Raw genomic sequence first — 18,590 nt, 5'->3', positions numbered from 1 at the left:
TGCTCCGTGTCCCATGCGAAGGAACTATATCCAGCCCCCTCATCTGGTTCATTCATAGCCTGCTACCTCCTCTGGCAAATCTCAGCTGCCGGATCCTCAAACCCTGCCAGACGTGACACATTTTCACACACACAGTCTGTAACATGGCAGTTATGAGCTGATTGGCTGCTACTTTATCTTTCTCCGCTTTATCACTCTCCAATGCTTAGTACATCTCCCCCCATCATGCCCTGCCATAGTTTTGCTATAAAGGAATGCTAAAACTATAGCAGGGCATGCTGGGATGTGTAGTTTCACAACAGCTGGAGAGCCACAGGAGTTAGAAGCCCATGTTCAGAACAAGTGGGCTGCGGTATTCAGCATTAGTTAGCATAGGGCAGGAAATGTCGGCAAAAACTTCTGTATTAGACATTTGTTAAATCTCTCAGAATCTCTCCAATGCCTTAAACATGGAGAGAGAACAGAACGATATATTACGTGATCTTAATCACATTGCATTTATTTATTTGAACTGTGTTGTACTTTTTTAATCCTTTAGAAACAGCTCTTGCTTTGTAATAAAAATAAAGAAATAAAGAAACAAAAATGATGATAAACAGGGACTGTGCTACAGGGCTGAAACATACCTACTGTATAGTGACTTAAAATAATGAGTGTGAAATAAACAGCCACATTTAAAACTTGTTCATAAATGATGATTTTAGGACCCTGTTAACAATACCAGTGATGGATGCACAATTTGTAAGCAAAGCTTGACAAGTGGATCTGCTGGGGGATGGGAGCTGGGAAATTTCAGAGGGGTGAGGGGTGAGGACACAGATAAAAGAATGTTTAAAGTAAAAGAGTTTAAAAGAAACTGGTGTGAAATGCAGGAAGGGAGGGGAATGGAATGATTGGCGTAAACAGACACAACTGAACTCTTTACTAACAAGACAATGTGGTAGATAACAGATTTCTAAGCATATTAATATTGCTATGATAGACATATCAATGTTGATGGGTAGTGATTGCTATAATTGGCATCCATGAGGATGTAACAGATTAATATTATCATCGCTTATTTATATAAAGAAGTCATTCTGCTGTGCTGAACAGTGGACAAATAGAGAACAGTAAATAAAATAGAGGACCAACAAGTACAATAGCAGAGCAAAACAAAAATGACGCTTCATTCAAGAAGCATAAATGCAAAAATAATTCAATATTAAGCATAACACATAAGATGTAATAGGCAAGGTTTAGAACAAAGTGTCAGGCAGAACAAGAGGCATAATATAAAAATGTACAGACACAGATGATATGGGAGCAGACAAGAATACACAGGAGAACGGCACTACTCCTGAGAGCTTACAATCTAATGTGAGGAGCGAGGCTAAGACAAGACAAGAAGCACTGGAGGCCACTGGAGAGTCTGAGTGGTGAGTGTGTTGCTGCATCCCTGGGGATGAATCGGTGGAAAGAGATGGGTGAGAGGGAGTCCAGATAGGAGGGAACTGCTTTTGACAAGGTAGGGGATAATGAGAGAGTGGATGGGAGTTTGGAGAGTGATAAATTGGAGAGAGATAAAGTACCAGACAATCAGCTTTTAACTGCCATGTTACAGGCTGTGGGGTAGATGTGCTAAGCCTTGGAAAGAGATAAAATGGAGAGAGAAACTACCAACCAATCAGCTTCTAAGGCTGGTTACACACCATCACCACATGATGGCGGACCTGACGTCACACCGACAGAGTGGCCGATCTAGGTAAGCATATACACTTACCGTTCAGCCTCTCAAAAGTCATTTTTGCATCACAGTTGGGCGCATGTGATGTGACATCAGCCCCGCAGCAAGTGTACATGGCAGGGTTTATCATGTAGAGCTTGGTTTAAGTTATATTGAGCTTTAGCCCCGATGTGGACATCCATGACGAGACAGCAGAAACAGCTGGTCACACAAGAAAAGAAAGATGGGCGGAGGTCAGGGGGGGAGACGTATATGTGAGAGTCATAAGCATACATGTAGTACTGGAGAGTAGGTCAGTTCACCACTGGAATAACAGAGAACTAAGCTGAGTTCCAATAACTTGGTCTGCCAATCACTGTACACAACTACTCAGCACAGGGAATACAATGGCAATGTTATCAGGGGTTTCCCCCAGTGTGGAGACACTCGTAGAGCTGCATGGAAATCTATCTCAGGCTCCCCTACCTGCCAGCAATGATATACGCCATTGGTACTGAACCGATGGACAGTTAACCACATCGGAGTGCTACCACCAACTCTTTGACCCTGCACCTTTGCTGTACTTTTCCCTAGTGCATGTGATAGAGAGCACAGGGCCACATTACGGGCCACATGGGCATGGCCTGAAAATGTTCAAGGCCCTATTCTGAGAAGGGAATGAACTGTGACCAGTGCTGTGTGTAGCCTGAGCCATGTTAATGTGTACACCCCCTACACTATCAGTCCCAATGTCTCCTTAAATATGTCAAGCTACAAAAATAGCAGCTATGAGCTTAGCTGAGAGGATGTCATCATCATGCTCCCATTATGTGGAGGCCTGGAGCTGTGTGCACACCAATGTTAATATGACCCTGCGGGAACAGGCAGAGCTGAGCTATTAAAGCTCTGCCTCTAAGCTCTGGTGAACTGGAGGATAGCAAGTTAGGTAGACCAGGCCAGGATCCACCATTGCCTAAGAGAGTAAACTATGAAACATTCGGGCTATGTATGCAAACCCAATGGTTTACATACAAATCTGACAGTTGTGTGTTTGTGCATGGGCAAGACCCGCTCTGCGTATGTGCAGAATGAGTCCTGAGATATCACTCGCAGCCAACCCACCCTTAGCCACACAGTACGACTGACATGCTGCTGCTTTGGCTTGTGCAGACTGACCGAGGCCTGCTACCATCGCAAGTCGCGAATGGTGATCCGATGCTACATACTCAGACGCGGCATTCGGATCTCGCAGATGCAGCTGGAGGCCTCTGTTTCCTACAGACACCTTCTGCTGCATTTGAATATTTGTGGTACAGTATTGCAAAACCATTTCCCTGCAGCTGTGTAATACCAACCACATCAGAATCAGGCCAAGTAAACCCAACTAAGGGGGTGATTCAGACCTGATCGCTGCTGTGACATTTTGCACAGCGGGTGATCAGGTAGTCACTGCGCATGCGTATGCACCACAATGAGCACGCGCGTCGGACTGCAACAAAGGGCATCGACGGTCAGTGATGGGATGGTGCGAAAAATCAGATTGCATGGGCGTTTGCAAGGTGATTGACAGTAAGAGGCCATTTGTGGGTGGTAACTGACCGTTTTCTGGGAGTGTCCAGAAAAACGCAGGCGTGTCCGAGCATTTTCAGGGAGGGTGTCTGACCTCAGCTCCGGCCCCGATCAGCCTCTTATCATTGCACTGTAGGAGTAAGTACTGGGCTGCGCAGAGTCTGCACAAAGTAGATTTTTGCAGCTCTGCATACACATGGAATCGCACACTTGCACGGCAAATTTACACTCCCCCTGGAGGCGGCGACTATCCGAACGCAGGACAGCAAAGTTTGCAGCCCAGCGGTCAGGTCTGAATCACCCCCTAAGTTGAGTAACCCTGATATATGCAGTTAAGTCAATTACGTATGAGGGCTTCCCTTGTCTGAACATTTTTTTTTTCTTTCAGGTGAACGCCTCTGACCCAGATTGAATAAGACACAACACAAAGTGGCTAGCGGAAGAAGGTCCAAATTTTATTGATCACTTCCACAAAGTTGGTGGCCCAGGAAAAGCAATTGCAAACATACTATTCAAATTTGGTAATTGGGGTGGGTACTCAGTTAATATTTGTGGGATATTCTATGGTTGTAGTAGATAGAAAAAAGTATCAATAGGAAGAACACTATACAGCAGAAAGTAAAACTATAGATATTACAGTCTCAATAATATGAGAAATGACAGTGGACACGAGCATCTAACAGCCACATTACACTACATTTTGTTCAGTCTTTACAGAGAATAAAAATGTTTCTTCTTTTAGCTTTTCAAGACACCGACCCTATCCTCATTCATATTATCTAGCACTGAAAGGCTGTCGGTGTTTTGCCTTTTACAGTCCCTATTGTTTACCATGAATAGGACTGAGGCTAGTCATGGAGTAGGCACAGATCAGCTAAGTAGGCAACATTATACAAGGACTAAAGGGGGGTACACACGGAGAGATCAGTGATTAAATTCTAAAGTGATTAAATTCTAAACAATCTGACTAGATTGCTTAGAACTTAAGCACGGATTTCTCCGTATGTATGTCCCACAGCGATAGTGATGCGCGGCCCTGCGTGTCGCTATCGCTGACTCTAGATTGGCCTGCATGCAGGCACAATCTAGCAGGTCGCTCATTTCAATGCTGGGTGAAATGAGCAGCCCCCCGTCCGTTCCCCTCGCTCAGCACACATCACGCTGAGTGCTGAATCGTCACTGATAGATCGCTCAGCACACATTTCCCCCCGTGTGTGTACAGTGCTTTATGCTAACAGGCTGAAGGAAGAAGATCTGGAAAAGAAGAGTCACTGTTATTGCTACCAGTGGACACCACGGAGAAGGTGGAAGACCAGCGGAACAAAAGCTCTCTCATGTGACTGCTTTCAGCACAGCAATGTACCAATGCCTATGGCCCCTATATATTACAAGTCTCAAAGCAGCCCCCGAAAATTGACATTCCTTATCACCACATTTCACAGTGACTTGGAATGTTATTTCAAGGAAAATCTCCGGGACATGGGCTAACACTATAACCTTATTTCCAAGTTCAGACCCCATCACACAACTGCGTATGCATAAATAACTGCCACTCATGTACCATATGGTAAACAAAAATAAAGGTTTAGAGTAATAAAAGTAAAAAATATATAAATACGTAAAGGTAAGTCAATTAATAAAGATGTATAAATGAATACGAGGTACGATGATACGTACAGTAAAGTGGCTTCTCTTAATTCTTCAAAAATAAATATAATTTTTATTAAAACTCCATGTACATACATACTGTACGTTAAAAATGTATCAATAAATATCTAAATGATCTAAAAATTCCTTAGATCAGAAAGAATAAAACGTGTCCGACATTTTAAATTGACAGTTAAAAGTATGCAACAGAACGGTTACCAGAGATTTGAATGGTTACCAGAGTTGTCAAAGGTTTTGTCATACTGTAGTTGGCGAGTAGATCAAGTAGAGCACCCAGTGATCGCCACTTTATATGAACTATGAATGATACTGGTGTTGGGGTGGATAGTTCCCACATGTGCACCAAGAAAATCAGCTCCAGTAAATATAGAACAATTTGCAAGATCCTTCCCCTGGTGAGCTAAGTTGTTAAATGGTCTCAGATGCTGTGAGCACTAGTGATTGGAAAGCAAGACATACATTAAGGACAGAATTCCGTTGATAAATAGGTCTCTATAAGTATTGACATAAGCTTCCAAGTGCATCTTCTACAAAACAGGTAATTGTGCTAAACAGCAATGTAAGCTGTGGTCATTTGTACAAGGGCTGTTCCAGTGGAGCAGCCACACAGAAATATCACCCCTTAGGCTTAGGAAGCGCGTTGCAGCCAGGGCTTGGAACCAATCAAGAATGACGTACTGGCAGCAACTGCAGATCCTGCTACCAGCATCACTGCCAGTGCTAATTTCGGGATTGGGCTTTTACGGGCAGCTAAGACATGGCCTGAGCCGTGACCTATGGCGATGGGGTGGCGTGACATCATGGGTCACACAGTCACACACCATCCCCGTCCAGTTCGGCAGTGCTGTAGTTACTGAGTCATGGTTTCAGTTGTTTTGGGCTGATGGTCGGATTTTGATTTGGCGCAGACCCTATGAGGCCGTAGACCCCAGTTGCCAACAAGGCACTGTGCAGGCTGGTGGCAGTTCCATAATGGTGTGGGGTGTGTTCATGTGGCATGGGTTGGGTCACGTTATTGACTGGTATCCACTACGTTGCATTGCTTGATGACCATTTGCAGCCCTTCATGGACTTTGTGTCCCTTCACAAAGATGGAATAATGCACCATGTCATCGGTCCCAAGCTGTCTGGAGAGTTCCAACGAATGTAGCCACCACGTTCCCCCCGACATGAACCCTATCGAGCTTCTATGGGACGTGGGGGATGGGTGTGTTCACACCCAAGATCCTGCACCTACAAATATCAAGGAGCAGTGAGAAGCTCTCCAGATGGCTTGGGTCAACATCTCTCTAGAGCAGTGTTTTTCAACCACTGTGCCTTGGCACACTAGTGTGCCCTGAGCAGTCTCCAGGTGTGCCACCATAGAAGCAGAGCCAGGCCCATCAGTGTTTTGCTACTGAGGCCCTGGAACGATCAATACTGGTGGGTTTAGTGGTTGCAGAGCCAATTCTGATTTTGGGCCGAGGCAGTGTTGGGCTCTTCTGCCTTTCTCAGATGTGGCTAAGGCGTTACCTATGGAGCAGCTGCGACATGACATCCTAGGACATGCAACTGCACCATGCATCACCATTATATTTGAGTGTGCCTTGGCAATATTTAAATCTTGTTCAGTGTGCCGCGAGTTGTAAAAGGTTGAAAATCTCTGCTCTAGAGGTCTTCCGTCCACTTGTGGAATCAATGCCATGTCAAGTTGCTGCATTTTGCCATGCTAGAGGGGGCCCTACACGATACTAGACACCTATCCCATTGCTTTTGGCACTTCATTGTACTGTATATTGCATTCAATATCAGACAACCTTGAAACAAATTCAACATTCTACAAGCAGCCAGTGAAGGTAATGAAGAACAAGTGCGCTATGGCAGGAATGGTTAAATAACAGCCCCTTTGCTGCATTTTGTACCATGCAATGCTTTGTACTGGTTATGTTATTCAGATGAAAGAATGAATATGGCTAAAGAAGACAAGCCACAATTAAGTACTCCTAACATGATCAGTGTTTTGAAACTTCATACTCCCAAAATTAAGTCCAGTCCAAACTCCTAAACTTAAGCTCAGCTGCAAACTTGTTATTTAATGTTGAGCTTCTGTTATAATAACCTCTGATTCAGATAGTAATTTTTAATAACATTCATTTGTCATCCATATTGATTTATTGATATGTTGTGATTTATTGATATGTTAGTAATTGGCACAGTACTGATATTTGTAAACATGCATTTGTAATATGCATTTTCAATGGTGCAAGTAGAATACATTTCTCAGTGGTACTGTGAGCACACACCATAGGTGCGCACAAAAAAGATGAGGGTTTCCACACATCACAAGGAGTGTGACCACACGGCACAAGTTAAACAGGACCGTGTCACTCTTCTCCATTCCAACTCTAAAGAAATGCTTCCTCTCTGGACAGACCATGTCTTCAGTCAGTATTCACTGTTCCTGTAGGAGACCACATGGTCTGGAAGATGCCATTTTGTGTAGGAATAAAATCAATGTCAACCTGACACAACCAGACACGCGCCCCTCATGACACCTCCTGCTCCCTGTGTCACTTCCGCCTCCTGCTCCCTGTGTCACCCCCTGCTCCCTGTGCCCACTGCCTCCGAGAGGCAGCCCACTGCCTCCCGGGACTGAGGGAGAGGCCTGGGTCCGCTGCTGTCATTAGCAGCAGCAGCTTTAGTTCATTCTCCAGCCAGCCCATGCTGCTGTGTGCTGGCCGGGCTGTGGTGGGCTGCTGAAATGTTCTGCTTGTGCAGGAGGGGGAGGAATAGGGGTACGCGATCACATTGATTGTGCTCCACTTCCTTTGGATGTGCCCCTGGTTGAGGGCACGATAGCACCCCCCAAATCTGCGCTCAGCTAAATTTTACATTCATTTGTATAAAGGGCCATGGCCACACCCCATAAACAGTACCTGCCCCCCCCACAGCTCTCTACACCCCTACCTGTGTCACCACCAGCCTCCTGCCCCTTGTGTCTCTCCATCCGCTTGTCTTTGCAGCCTCCTGCCCCTGTCTTTCAAGCCACTGGCTCCCTTTCTGGGATCAGTACTAGTGATGAGCGGGTTCGGTTCCTCGGAATCCAAACCCCCCCGAACTTCAGCCTTTTTACACGGATCCGAGGCAGACTCGGATCTTCCCGCCTTGCTCGGCTAACCCGAGCGCGCCCGAACGTCATCATCCCGCTGTCGGATTCTCGCGAGGCTCGGATTCTATCACGAGACTCGGATTCTATATAAGGAGCCGCGCGTCGCCGCCATTTTCACACGTGCATTGAGATTCATAGGGAGAGGACGTGGCTGGCGTCCTCTCCATTTAGATTAGAAGAGAGAGAGTGAGAGTGAGACACTTGATTTACTGGAGCTTAGGAGTACTCAGAGAGTGCAGAGTTTACTAGTGACTGACCAGTGACCACCAGTGCAGTTTTATTATATTATTATTTAATATAATCCGTTCTCTGCCTGAAAAAAAACGATACACAGTGACACAGTAACAGTATACCATATCTGTGCTCAGCCTCAGTGTGCTGCATCATCTATGTATATCTGATTGTGCTGAGTGCTCAGTGCTCACACAGCTTAATTGTGGGGGAGACTGGGGAGCAGTAGCAGGAGTACATATTATTTAACAGTGCACACTTTTGCTGCCAGAGTGCCACTGCCAGTGTGACTGACCAGTGACCACTGTCTGACCACCAGTATATTGTGATTGTCTGTGGTGTTTTTATTCTATAAACGCATTCTGCTGACAGTGTCCAGCAGGTCCGTCATTAATTATATAATATATACCTGTCCGGCTGCAGTAGTGATATATATATATATATATTTTTTATATCATTATCATCCAGTCTATATTAGCAGCAGACGCAGTACGGTAGTCCACGGCTGTAGCTACCTCTGTGTCGGCAGTCGCTCGTCCATCCATAATTGTATACCACCTACCTGTGGTGGTTTTTTTTTTTTCTATCTTCTTGATACTAGTAGCTTACTTTAGGAGTCTGCAGTGCTGACAGTGTCCAGCAGGTCCGTCATTATAATATATACCTGTCCGGCTGCAGTAGTGATATATATATATTTTTTATATCATTATCATCCAGTCTATATTAGCAGCAGACGCAGTACGGTAGTCCACGGCTGTAGCTACCTCTGTGTCGGCAGTCGCTCGTCCATCCATAATTGTATACCACCTACCTGTGGTGTTTTTTTTCTCTCTATCTTCTTGATACTACTAGTAGCTTACTTTAGGAGTCTGCAGTGCTGCTGACAGTGTCCAGCAGGTCCGTCATTATATAATATATACCTGTCCGGCTGCAGTAGTGATATATATATATTTTTTATATCATTATCATCCAGTCTATATTAGCAGCAGACGCAGTACGGTAGTCCACGGCTGTAGCTACCTCTGTGTCGGCAGTCGCTCGTCCATCCATAATTGTATACCACCTACCTGTGGTGTTTTTTTTTCTCTATCTTCTTGATACTACTAGTAGCTTACTTTAGGAGTCTGCAGTGCTGCTGACAGTGTCCAGCAGGTCCGTCATTATATAATATATACCTGTCCGGCTGCAGTAGTGATATATATATATTTTTTATATCATTATCATCCAGTCTATATTAGCAGCAGACGCAGTACGGTAGTCCACGGCTGTAGCTACCTCTGTGTCGGCAGTCGCTCGTCCATCCATAATTGTATACCACCTACCTGTGGTGTTTTTTTTTTTTCTATCTTCTTGATACTAGTAGCTTACTTTAGGAGTCTGCAGTGCTGACAGTGTCCAGCAGGTCCGTCATTATATAATATATACCTGTCCGGCTGCAGTAGTGATATATATATATTTTTTATATCATTATCATCCAGTCTATATTAGCAGCAGACGCAGTACGGTAGTCCACGGCTGTAGCTACCTCTGTGTTGGCAGTCGCTCATCCATCCATAAGTATACTAGTATCCATCCATCTCCATTGTTTACCTGAGGTGCCTTTTAGTTGTGCCTATTAAAATATGGAGAACAAAAATGTTGAGGTTCCAAAAATAGGGAAAGATCAAGATCGACTTCCACCTCGTGCTGAAGCTGCTGCCACTAGTCATGGCCGAGACGATGAAATGCCAGCAACGTCGTCTGCCAAGGCCGATGCCCAATGTCATAGTACAGAGCATGTAAAATCCAAAACACCAAATATCAGTAAAAAAAGGACTCAAAAATCTAAAATAAAATTGTCAGAGGAGAAGCGTAAACTTGCCAATATGCCATTTACCACACGGAGTGGCAAGGAACGGCTGAGGCCCTGGCCTATGTTCATGGCTAGTGGTTCAGCTTCACATGAGGATGGAAGCACTCAGCCTCTCGCTAGAAAAATGAAAAGACTCAAGCTGGCAAAAGCACAGCAAAGAACTGTGCGTTCTTCGAAATCACAAATCCACAAGGAGAGTCCAATTGTGTCGTTTGCGATGCCTGACCTTCCCAACACTGGACGTGAAGAGCATGCGCCTTCCACCATTTGCACGCCCCCTGCAAGTGCTGGAAGGAGCACCCGGAGTCCAGTTCCTGATAGTCAGATTGAAGATGTCAGTGTTGAAGTACACCAGGATGAGGAGGATATGGGTGTTGCTGGCGCTGGGGAGGAAATTGACAAGGAGGATTCTGATGGTGAGGTGGTTTGTTTAAGTCAGGCACCCGGGGAGACACCTGTTGTCCGTGGGAGGAATAGTCCCATTGACATGCCTGGTGAAAATACCAAAAAAATCAGCTCTTCGGTGTGGGAGTATTTCAACAGAAATGCGGACAACATTTGTCAAGCCGTGTGTTGCCTTTGTCAAGCTGTAATAAGTAGGGGTAAGGATGTTAACCACCTCAGAACATCCTCCCTTATACGTCACCTGCAGCGCATTCATCATAAGTCAGTGACAAGTTCAAAAACTTTGGGCGACAGCGGAAGCAGTCCACTGACCAGTAAATCCCTTCCTCTTGTAACCAAGCTCACGCAAACCACCCCACCAACTCCCTCAGTGTCAATTTCCTCCTTCCCCAGGAATGCCAATAGTCCTGCAGGCCATGTCACTGGCAATTCTGACGAGTCCTCTCCTGCCTGGGATTCCTGCGATGCATCCTTGCGTGTAACGCCTACTGCTGCTGGCGCTGCTGTTGTTGCTGCTGGGAGTCGATGGTCATCCTAGAGGGGAAGTCGTACTCGTAAGACCACTTTTACTACTTCCACCAAGCAATTGACTGTCCAACAGTCCTTTGCGAGGAAGATGAAATATCACAGCAGTCATCCTGCTGCAAAGCGGATAACTGAGGCCTTGGCATCCTGGGCGGTGAGAAACGTGGTTCCGGGTATCCATCATTACTGCAGAGCCAACTAGAGACTTGTTGGAGGTACTGTGTCCCCGGTACCAAATACCATCTAGGTTCCATTTCTCTAGGCAGGCGATACCGAAAATGTACACAGACCTCAGAAAAAGACTCACCAGTGTCCTAAAAAATGCAGTTGTACCCAATGTCCACTTAACCACGGACATGTGGACAAGTGGAGCAGGGCAGGCTCAGGACTATATGACTGTGACAGCCCACTGGGTAGATGTATGGACTCCCGCCGCAAGAACAGCAGCGGCGGCACCAGTAGCAGCATCTCGCAAACGCCAACTCTTTCCTAGGCAGGCTACGCTTTGTATCACCGCTTTCCAGAATACGCACACAGCTAAAAACCTCTTACGGCAACTGAGGAAGATCATCGCAGAATGGCTTACCCCAATTGGACTCTCCTGTGGATTTGTGGCATCGGACAACGCCAGCAATATTGTGTGTGCATTAAATCTGGGCAAATTCCAGCACGTCCCATGTTTTGCACATATCTTGAATTTGGTGGTGCAGAATTATTTAAAAAACGACAGGGGCGTGCAAGAGATGCTGTCGGTGGCCAGAAGAATTGCGGGACACTTTCGGCGTACAGGCACCACGTACAGAAGACTGGAGCACCACCAAAAACGCCTGAACCTGCCCTGCCATCATCTGAAGCAAGAAGTGGTAACGAGGTGGAATTCAACCCTCTATATGCTTCAGAGGTTGGAGGAGCAGCAAAAGGCCATTCAAGCCTATACAACTGAGCACGATATAGGAGGTGGAATGCACCTGTCTCAAGCGCAGTGGAGAATGATTTCAACGTTGTGCAAGGTTCTGCAACCTTTTGAACTTGCCACACGTGAAGTCAGTTCAGACACTGCCAGCCTGAGTCAGGTCATTCCCCTCATCAGGCTTTTGCAGAAGAAGCTGGAGACATTGAAGGAGGAGCTAACACAGAGCGATTCCGCTAGGCATGTGGGACTTGTGGATGGAGCCCTTAATTCGCTTAACAAGGATTCACGGGTGGTCAATCTGTTGAAATCAGAGCACTACATTTTGGCCACCGTGCTCGATCCTAGATTTAAAACCTACCTTGGATCTCTCTTTCCGGCAGACACAAGTCTGCTGGGGTTCAAAGAACTGCTGGTGACAAAATTGTCAAGTCAAGCGGAACGCGACCTGTCAACATCTCCTCCTTCACATTCTCCCGCAACTGGGGGTGCGAGGAAAAGGCTCAGAATTCCGAGCCCACCCGCTGGCGGTGATGCAGGGCAGTCTGGAGCGACTGCTGATGCTGACATCTGGTCCGGACTGAAGGACCTGACAACGATTACGGACATGTCGTCTACTGTCACTGCATATGATTCTCTCCCCATTGAAAGAATGGTGGAGGATTATATGAGTGACCGCATCCAAGTAGGCACGTCAGACAGTCCGTACTTAGGGGGTAATTCCAAGTTGATCGCAGCAGGAATTTAGTTAGCAATTGGGCAAAACCATGTGCAGAGAGAGTTAGATTTGGGTGGGTTATTTTATTTCTGTGCAGGGTAAATACTGGCTGCTTTATTTTTACACTGCAAATTAGATTGCAGATTGAATACACCCCACCCAAATCTAACTCTCTCTGCACATGTTAAATCTGCCTCCCCTGCAGTGCACATGGTTTTGCCCAATTGCTAACTAAATTCCTGCTGCGATCAACTTGGAATTACCCCCTTATACTGGCAGGAAAAAGAGGCAATTTGGAGGCCCTTGCACAAACTGGCTTTATTCTACCTAAGTTGCCCTCCCACAAGTGTGTACTCCGAAAGAGTGTTTAGTGCCGCCGCTCACCTTGTCAGCAATCGGCGTACGAGGTTACATCCAGAAAATGTGGAGAAGATGATGTTCATTAAAATGAATTATAATCAATTCCTCCGTGGAGACATTGACCAGCAGCAATTGCTTCCACAAAGTACACAGGGAGCTGAGATGGTGGATTCCAGTGGGAATGAATTGATAATCTGTGAGGAGGGGGATGTACACGGTGATATATCGGAGGATGATGATGAGGTGGACATCTTGCCTCTGTAGAGCCAGTTTGTGCAAGGAGAGATTAATTGCTTCTTTTTTGGTGGGGGTCCAAACCAACCCGCCATTTCAGTCACAGTCGTGTGGCAGACCCTGTCACTGAAATGATGGGTTGGTTAAAGTGTGCATGTCCTGTTTATACAACATAAGGGTGGGTGGGAGAGCCCAAGGACAATTCCATCTTGCACCTCTTTTTTCTTTCATTTTTCTTTGCGTCATGTGCTGTTTGGGGAGTAGTTTTTGGAAGGGCCATCCTGCCTGACACTGCAGTGCCACTCCTAGATGGGCCAGGTGTTTGTGTCGGCCACTTGGGTCGCTTATCTTAGTCACACAGCTACCTCATTGCGCCTCTTTTTTTCTTTGCGTCATGTGCTGTTTGGGGGGTGTTTTGTGGAAGGGCCATCCTGCGTGACACTGCAGTGCCACTCCTAGATGGGCCAGGTGTTTGTGTCGGCCACTTGGGTCGCTTATCTTACTCACACAGCTACCTCATTGCGCCTCTTTTTTTCTTTGCGTCATGTGCTGTTTGGGGAGTGTTTTTTGGAAGGGCCATCCTGCGTGACACTGCAGTGCCACTCCTAGATGGGCCAGGTGTTTGTGTCGGCCACTTGGGTCGCTTATCTTAGTCACACAGCTACCTCATTGCGCCTCTTTTTTTTTCTTCTTTGCGTCATGTGCTGTTTGGGGAGTGTTTTTTGGAAGGGCCATCCTGCGTGACACTGCAGTGCCACTCCTAGATGGGCCAGGTGTTTGTGTCGGCCACTTGGGTCGCTTATCTTACTCACACAGCTACCTCATTGCGCCTGTTTTTTTTCTTCTTTGCGTCTTGTGCTGTTTGGGGAGTGTTTTTTGGAAGGGCCATCCTGCGTGACACTGCAGTGCCACTCCTAGATGGGCCAGGTGTTTGTGTCGGCCACTTGGGTCGCTTATCTTACTCACACAGCTACCTAATTGCGCCTCTTTTTTTCTTTGCGTCATGTGCTGTTTGGGGAGTGTTTTTTGGAAGGGCCACCCTGCGTGACACTGCAGTGCCACTCCTAGATGGGCCAGGTGTTTGTGTCGGCCACTTGGGTCGCTTATCTTACTCACACAGCTACCTCATTGCGCCTCTTTTTTTCTTTGCGTCATGTGCTGTTTGGGGAGTGTTTTTTGGAAGGGCCATCCTGCGTGACACTGCAGTGCCACTCCTAGATGGGCCAGGTGTTTGTGTCGGCCACTTGGGTCGTTGAGCTTAGTCATCTAGCGACCTCGGTGCAAATTTTAGGACTAAAAATAATATTGTGAGGTGTGAGGTGTTCAGAATAGACTGAAAATGAGTGGAAATAATGGTTATTGAGGTTAATAATACTTTGGGATCAAAATGACCCCCAAATTCTATGATTTAAGCTGTTTTTTAGGGTTTTTTGAAATAAAAAAAACCGAATCCAAAACACACCCGAATCCGACAAAAAAAATTCGATGAGATTTTGCCAAAACGCGTTCGAACCCAAAACACGGCCACGGAACCGAACCCAAAATCAAAACACAAAACCCGAAAAATTTCCGGTGCTCATCACTAATCAGTACGGGATCCCGGCATGTCGGGATTGTGGCGGTCGGGGATTCCGGCGTCGGTATTTCGACCGCCGGGATCCCGTCCAGCGGGATGTTGACCGCATCCCCCCTGTCTTTAGAGCTTCTTACCTACTGTGTCTCTTCAGCCTCTGGGCTTTTCAGCCACATGCCTTGTCACTCACCCCCTTCCCCGTGTCTCTTAGCCCCTCCTCTGTATCTCTGCCTTTATTCTCAGCCTTCCCACCTTTGTCCCTCCCCCATCCCCTTGTGTCTCATAGCCTCCCCCTCTCTCTCACATTCTCCTTTTCTGTCTATCACAGCCTCCCCCTCCATCTCTCTGGGCCTCAACCCTTCCCTCTGTGTTCCACAGCCTCTCTCTCACAGTCTTACCCCCCCCCCCCTGTGTTTCTCAGCCTCACCCTCCTCCCCAGTATCTGTCAGCCACCCATTATATGTCTCATCAGCACACCCCCCCCCCCCCCCCCCCTGTATCTCATCAGCCTCTCCTTCATACTCTCGCACTTACCTAAAGCTGCATGAGGATGCCGCTCCACCTTCGCTGGTGGCGTGGCTTCTCAGCAGTGTACGCATTACGTCATGACATCACACGCACTGCGTCTAGACAAAATAGGCATTATTGAGTGGCTGTCTGGTCTCTGCCGTCTCTCCCTTCCTGTGCCCTGCAGTTTATTTTGTTTTCATGTCCGGCAGCAAGGCGGTATGAGAGTATGGCGTGGGGACCGGTTACTCATTTCTTAGTACATTTTACCGTCCCGTACCATCACACTTGCACCACTGTAATATTGCAAATAAAGGTACCTTGTAATTCTGGTCATATAAATTGTATACTGGGGCTGTAAATGTATTTATTACATTTGCTGGTTTCTAATAATAAATCTATTGATATTAAAATATCTACTATATGTTTGTAATATATAGTAAATAAGATTATAGGTTGCATCGTGGTTGCCTACAATTTTTTGTATATGAATTATTAAGATATTTTATTATATCTTTTATTATGTTCTATCAATAATATAGTGGTGATAATTTATTTCCATTATTCAACTAGAAAGACAGTAATGTCGTAAAAGAATATTAGCTTAACCTACTTGCAGTGTAATAATATTGCATTGCTTTGAGTGATATATTATTGTAATCAGTTTGTTTGTGCCTATTGCTTATACCTGGAGTAAGATACACTTTACTTATGCTGCCGATGGATTTCCCCACCTCACTAAATTTCCATTGAGTTATTTTTTGCTGGTGTTCAGAACCTTCTAGAATATAGGGCCTGAGTCACACACAATTTTGCATGCAGTGCCAATGAGCATTACCCTTGTCCACCTTTTCCCTCAGTTCCATTTACATAAATCAGATCCAATCTTGGCCACTTTTGTCACTATTGCTCAGGGTGCGTACACAGAGGCGGTATTGCGTACGAGCAGGCCATTATCGGACGGTACAGAACGATATCATCTAGTGTGTACAGATTATATATCGCACAATGGGGGTTATTCCGAGTTGTTCGCTCGCTAGCAGTTTTTAGCAGCCGTGCAAACGCTATGCCGCCTCCCACTGGGAGTGTATTTTAGCTTAGCAGAAGTGTGAACGAAAGGATCGCACAGCGGCTACAAAATAATTTTGTGCAGTTTCAGAGTAGCTTCAGACCTACTCAGCGCTTGCGATCACTTCAGACTGTTCAGTTCCTGTTTTGACGTCACGAACACGCCCTGCGTTCGCCCAGCCATGCCTGTGTTTTTCCTGGCACGCCTGCGTTTTTTCGAACACACCCTGAAAACGGTCAGTTGACACCCAGAAATGCCCATTTCATGTCAATCACTCTGCGGCCAGCAGTGTGACTCAAAAGCTTCACTAGACCTTGTGTGAAACTACATCTTTCGTTGTAATAGTACGACGTGCGTGTGCATTGCGCCGCATATGCATGCGCAGAAGTACCGATTTTTTGCCTGATCGCTGCGCAGCGAATGAAAGCAGCTTTCGATCAACTCAGAATGACCTCCAATGTACACTCCTGCGAGTCGTCTGTGACATCGCACATCGGACCTGCATGCAGGTCCGACAAGCGATATTGCAGACGAGGGCCATGCTGTCGAATGCAGCATGGCTGCCCCCGTCGCACCGTTGCTCCCAACATCGGCAAGTGTGTATGCACTTGCCGATGTCGTGTCCCATCGCGGTCGATATTGCTTTGTTTGCAATGTTGGGGGTCATTCCGACCCGATCGCTCGCTGCAGTTTCTCGCAGCGCAGCGATCGGGTTGGAACTGCGCATGCGGCGCCGGCGCATGCCATCCGTTGTTGCCTAGCGATCGCCTCTGAGGCAGAGGCAGTTGCTGGGCGGGAGGGGGCTGGATGGCGGCGCGGCCCAGCCAACGCAGGCGTGGTCGGACAATTAAGGGGGCGGGCCGCGGCGGCTGCGTGACGTCACACGCTGCCGCTTCCGCCCGGGGAGCAAGGAGTAGCTCCCGGCCAGCATACTAAAGCTGCGCTAGTCGGGAGCTACTCTAGAAGTGCCAAGGCATCACTGTGCGATGCCTTTGCACTTCTTCGGGGGGGGGGGGGGGGGCGGCACTGACATGCGGAGCGGGCTAGCCATGTGCTGGGCGTCCCCCTCGCATGTAAGTGTGAATGATCGTAGCTGTGCTAAATTTAGCACAGCTACGATCAACTCGGAATGACCCCCGTTGTCCTAATGCATACACACCCTAAGTGATAATTTCACTGATCTTACTCAACATGTTTCCATTATCTCCATTAAAAAATGCAAGGTGTTCTCCATGTTTTTTTTTTTTAACACATATAGATAAAGGAAGGGTAAAGGCAGAATAGTTTCCAAATGCTGATTTTAGAGCACGGGTGGCCATGAAGAGGGCACCCAATAATTAGTACTTAACAAGCTATAGTCTGCCTCGTACAAAGTGCAGTGTAATGCTTCAGACATAGACAGTACCAGCAATTACAACAAACCATTAGAGCTTTTTTTCTGGATGTGAGCACAATTTCACAGTCCTAAGGGGTCATTCTGAACTGATCGCACGCTGCCGTTTTTCGCAGCGCAGCAATCAGATCACTACTGCGTATGCACCGCAATGCGCAGGCGCATCGTACGGGTACAAAGCGGATCGTTGCTGTGTGATGGATCTAATGAAGAATCCATTTGCACAGCCGATCGCAAGGAGATTGACAGAAAGAAAGCGTTTGTGGGTGGCAACTGACCATTTTCTGGGAGTGTTTGGAAAAATGCAGGCGTGTCCAAGCTTTTGCAGGGCGGGTGTCTGACGTCAATTCCGGGACAGGACAGGCTGAAATGATCGCAAGGGCTGAGTAAGTTCTGAGCTACTCAGAAACTGCACAAACTATTTTTGTACCGCTCGACTGCACATGCAATCGCACCCTTGCACAGCAAACATACGCTCCCCAGTGGGCGATGACTATGCGTTCGCATGGCTGCAAAAAGTAGCTAGCGAGCGATCAACCCGGAATGACCCCTTAAGTCCCCTGCTCTGGAGAGCATTGGATCAAGTCTGGGAGTCTGGGGGGTGTGACAAAAGAAGTTAGCACCAGCCCTAGACAGATATATGTACACAATGTTCTCCAGTGCCGTTTCTTGCGGCGGGCGAGCCGTGCAACCGCACGGGGCACCCGCCGCGGCATTCCTGAG

At 46.8% G+C, this 18,590-nt stretch overlaps 1 long non-coding RNA gene across 1 annotated transcript in view; it reads left to right on the top strand.

Moving 5' to 3' along the window:
• The window catches only part of LOC134929326 (uncharacterized), a 352,737-nt gene that overhangs the window by 181,830 nt on the left and 152,317 nt on the right, over positions 1 to 18,590 (top strand). The window contains exon 2 of the long non-coding RNA XR_010178474.1: positions 3,663 to 3,795. This is a non-coding gene — a long non-coding RNA (uncharacterized LOC134929326). The remainder of the gene's footprint in view (positions 1 to 3,662; positions 3,796 to 18,590) is intronic.

Source organism: Pseudophryne corroboree, chromosome 5 (assembly GCF_028390025.1).
Source record: "Pseudophryne corroboree isolate aPseCor3 chromosome 5, aPseCor3.hap2, whole genome shotgun sequence".
Lineage (NCBI taxonomy): Eukaryota > Metazoa > Chordata > Amphibia > Anura > Myobatrachidae > Pseudophryne > Pseudophryne corroboree.
The sequence above is the reverse complement of the archived record's forward strand: the minus strand, read 5'-3'. Positions and strand labels throughout refer to the sequence as shown.